At 41.7% G+C, this 4,027-nt stretch overlaps 1 protein-coding gene across 1 annotated transcript in view; it reads left to right on the top strand.

Moving 5' to 3' along the window:
* The window catches only part of Ppa1 (pyrophosphatase (inorganic) 1), a 28,822-nt gene that overhangs the window by 2,966 nt on the left and 21,829 nt on the right, over positions 1 to 4,027 (top strand). The gene's annotated exons all lie outside the window — the stretch shown is intronic.

Raw genomic sequence — 4,027 nt, 5'->3', positions numbered from 1 at the left:
AGCCGGAAGTGGCACTGTGGCTCAAGTGATAGAGTGCTAGCCTTGAGCTGAAGAGCTGAGGGACAGCACCAGGCCCAGAGTTCAGGCCCCACGACTGGACCCAAAAAAAAAATAGCCTACACATCACATTAGTAAACAGCTGGTCAGATTTGCACAAGACTTGCACAAGAACACTAACCACCTTGGTGAGGAGACCTATCCTCAGTTGTACTAGTTACGACAGCCTCATTTAGTTGATGAGAGTTTAAGCCTAAGTATATGGTGTTTTACAATTTAGAATTGTTAAGTTTCCAAATTCCTTAAAGCCTAAACATCCTTAACATTTTTGATAACTTGAGGAAATAGTTACAGATGTGAAGTGAGGTGAACTTCTATGCTTCTGGCCCTCTGGAATGTCAGAGCTCATTGTGGTTTGGCTTTACCTGCTCTGTCTGCAGGTTTATTAAGCTTCCCCCTCTAAGTCAGGTGCGAGTGGCTCATGCCTGTAGTCCTAGCTACTCAAGAGGCTGAGATCTGAGAATCATGGTTCAAAGCCAGGCCAGGTAGGAAAGTCCCTGTGACTTTTACCTCCAGTAAACTACTCAGAAAAAGCTGGATGTGGTGCTGTGGCTCAAGTGGTAGAGCTCTAGCCTTGAGCTGAAGAAGCTCAGGGACAGCTCCCAGACCCTGACTTCAAGCCCCAGGACTGGCCAAAAACAACAACCCTCCTGTCTAGGGACATGAATCTTTCTTTCTTTTCTTTTTTTTTTTTTTTTGTCAGTCGTGGGGCCTGAACTCGGGGCCTGGGTGCTATCCCTCAGCTCTTCAGCTCAAGGTTAGTGCTCTACCACTTGAGCCACAACGCCACTTCCGGCTTTTCTTTTTGCTTATGTGGTGCTGAGGAATTGAACCCAGGGCCTCATGCATGCAAGGCAAGCACTCTACCACTGAGCCACCTTCCCAGCCCTTTTTTAAACTTCTTTAAAAAATTTTTTTCAGTGTTGGAAATCAGATACCCAGTGTTTCATGAATACTAGGCAAACACTATTATCCAGCCCATATTTTTACAACTTAAAGTAATTATTTTAAGAAGCACAGCATATTAAGCTTCTTTCCCACTGGGAGAAGTTTGAACTGTATTTAGGAACTTGACACAGGACAGATATCTGATTCTTTTAAAATCTTCTCTCTTTTTTTACCCCCTTATTAAGGAAGCATGGTTTACATTGAACACAATGCTTTTTGAGTTGTACAAGCTGTTTAGGGTATTGACTCAGTGTTGGATGTAATACATCCCAGGACATGTGTAGAAGAGTATAAAGGTGAAATTTTGCTCTTTTGTGGGCTCTTACTGTTTTCTGGACTTAACTCTCAGAAACAAGTTTATATGCTGTACTTTTACCAGGAAGTTTGCCACAGGTATATGGACACCTGGGCCTTGGCAGGAAATCCATTTGATATGTTACTTCTGAGGAGCCTGCCAGAGCTGGGCTCCAATTGGAGGCTGTGGAGCAAATGGCTTGAGGCAGTTATGTTTCACACTTAAGGAGAGATCTCTAATTGGCATGTATTACCCTTCAAGAATGTCAAAACTGTAGATTCAGGAACTCCAGTTTGTTCCTGGGAGCTGATATGAACTATAGATTTTCTATACCTCTTGCATTCCCATTATTTGATTGGCTTGAATTATCTGTTTACATCTCAGAGCCAGTTGCTGATGGTTCATGCCTATAATCCTAGATACTTAGGAGGCTAAGATCTGAGGATTATGGTTTGAAGCCAGTCCTGATAGGAAAGTTTGTGAGACTCTTCTTTCCAGTTAACCACCAAAAAGCTGGAGTGGAGCTATGGCTCAAATGGTACAGCAGTATTAGCCTTGAGCAAAAAAGCTCAGGAACAGCACACAAGTCTTGAATTCAAGTCCCAGGATCAGCACCAAACAAAACAAAAGAAATAAAAATAAATGAAATGACATCTCAGACCACTCTGAGTAATGAAGAGATATGAAAGTATGATTAGACACAGACTATGTTGATGGCACCCTCACATACAGACGGGTGTTTTGAGAAGTAAAACATCATCTTGACACATAGCTGATTTTTGGAACTCATGGCTGATTTTGGTGATTTGAAGAGCAGTTTAGCTGAGCAACAGAATGAATTGATAACCGGTCTTATTGCTGCTTCAAAGTATTCCACAATAGGAAACATGTTGACATTTTGGTTTGATGTAAACCTTTTCATTCAAGTTACCCTGCACTATTGAAGTCTTGTACCAAGCTGGTTGTATCTATGATATGGTTGCTCAGTTTCTGCCCTGGTGCTGTCCTGTGCAGGCTCTGAAGCATGAGCTCTTCAAACTGGTTTTCACCAGTGACCCAAACAAACCCTAAGCCCTTCAAGCCCTTCTGATTCCTGCCAGAGAAGCCGGAAGGAACAGTTTGTGTTTTGTTCTTAAGGAAGTTATTTACTTAAAACACAAATAAGGGTGTGGATGACAAGTTATTTTGGATTGTAGCCTTAAAAAAAAAAAAACAAACCAGATTAATCACTTTTTTTACAGACAAAGGATTTTTTAAAAATAAAACATCCAATGTGATTAAGTTTACATGAATGTTCTTATATATATACAGTTCTAAACTTTATCCCCAATATAGGCCCTCATTTGAGGAGTGGTAATAAGGGAATGTTATTAATGTCCAAAGGCTATTGTTTTCTACTCCAAGTCAGGATCTTTCAATGTGGGCAACAGGCAGTTTGCTTATACTATTAGGTAATAAAGTCAACCAGTTCTGGAAACTCTTGTAATTCAGATATCCTGCTTTTTTTATTTAATTGTATTTAATTACATTAAAAAAAAATTTTTTGGTGGTCCGGTCGTGGGGCCTGAACTCTGGGCCTGGGCTCTGTCCCTCAGCTCTTCAGCTCAAGACTAGTGCTTTACCACTTGAGCCACAGTGCCAATTCCGGCTTTTTTTTTTTGCTTATGTGGTGCTGAGGAATCGAACCCAGGGCCTCATGCATGCAAGGCAAGCCCTTTACCACTGAGCTACCTTCCCAGCCCCCAACCTGAATTTATTATGAGATCTCCAAAGAAAAAGAGAAAGTGTGGGGGGGAAGCACCATTATGGGTTTAGAACATTTCCTTGTTAACTTTGTGGACTTTTCTAATACAGATTTTATACTCCAGATGATTTTTTTTTGAGGGGGTGGTCCGGTTCTGGGCCTGAACTCTGGGCCTGGGCTCTGTCCCTCAGCTCTTCAGCTCAAGGCTAGCACTCTACCACTTGAGCCACAGTGCCACTTCCAACTTTTTTTTTTCTGCTTATGTAATGCTGAGGAATCGAACCCAGGGCCTCATGCATGCAACGCAAGCGCTCTACCACTGAGCCACTTTCCCAGCCTTAAAAGGAATTATTCTTGTTTGGTATTTCTTCTTTTCACTACCGCTGATTTTCTCTAAATTTAACTGCAAAACAGTAACTTAAAAACAGGATAATCCTAGGTACTTAGAAGGCTGAATTCGAGGATCATAGTTCAAAGCCAGCCTGGGCAGAAAAGTCTGTGAGACTTTTATCTCCAATGAACTACTCAGCAAAAACCAGAAATGGCGCTGTGGCTCAAGTTGTAGAATGCTAGCTTTGAGCACAAAGAGGCTCAGGAACAGCTCCCAGGCATCCAGGCATTGAGTTCAATCCCCAGGATTGCCAAAAAAGAAAGCCAGACTAGTGAGATCAGAGAATATTTTTTTTTCTTTATTTCTTTCCAAGCCTGGTATTTTTTTGAGGACCTCTCTTTCTCTCTCTTTCTCTCGCTTTCTCTTTCTTTCTCTCTCTTTTGTGAGATGTTTCTGTTATACTGAAGACACATTTTACTACTGCCATTCAGAAATGGGAAATAATAGTCTGTTACTTGTGTATGTTCTTAGTTACAAAGTAATAATAGCCTACACAGGGCTGGGAAGGTGGCTCAGTGGTAGAGTGCTTGCCTTGCATGCATGAGGCCCTGGGTTCGATTCCTCAGCACCACATAAGCAAAAAGAAAAAAGC

This window comes from Dipodomys ordii, unplaced genomic scaffold (assembly GCF_000151885.1).
Source record: "Dipodomys ordii isolate 6190 unplaced genomic scaffold, Dord_2.0 Scaffold34, whole genome shotgun sequence".
NCBI lineage: Eukaryota > Metazoa > Chordata > Mammalia > Rodentia > Heteromyidae > Dipodomys > Dipodomys ordii.
Note: the sequence above shows the minus strand (reverse complement) of the source record. Positions and strands in the feature narration are given on the sequence as shown.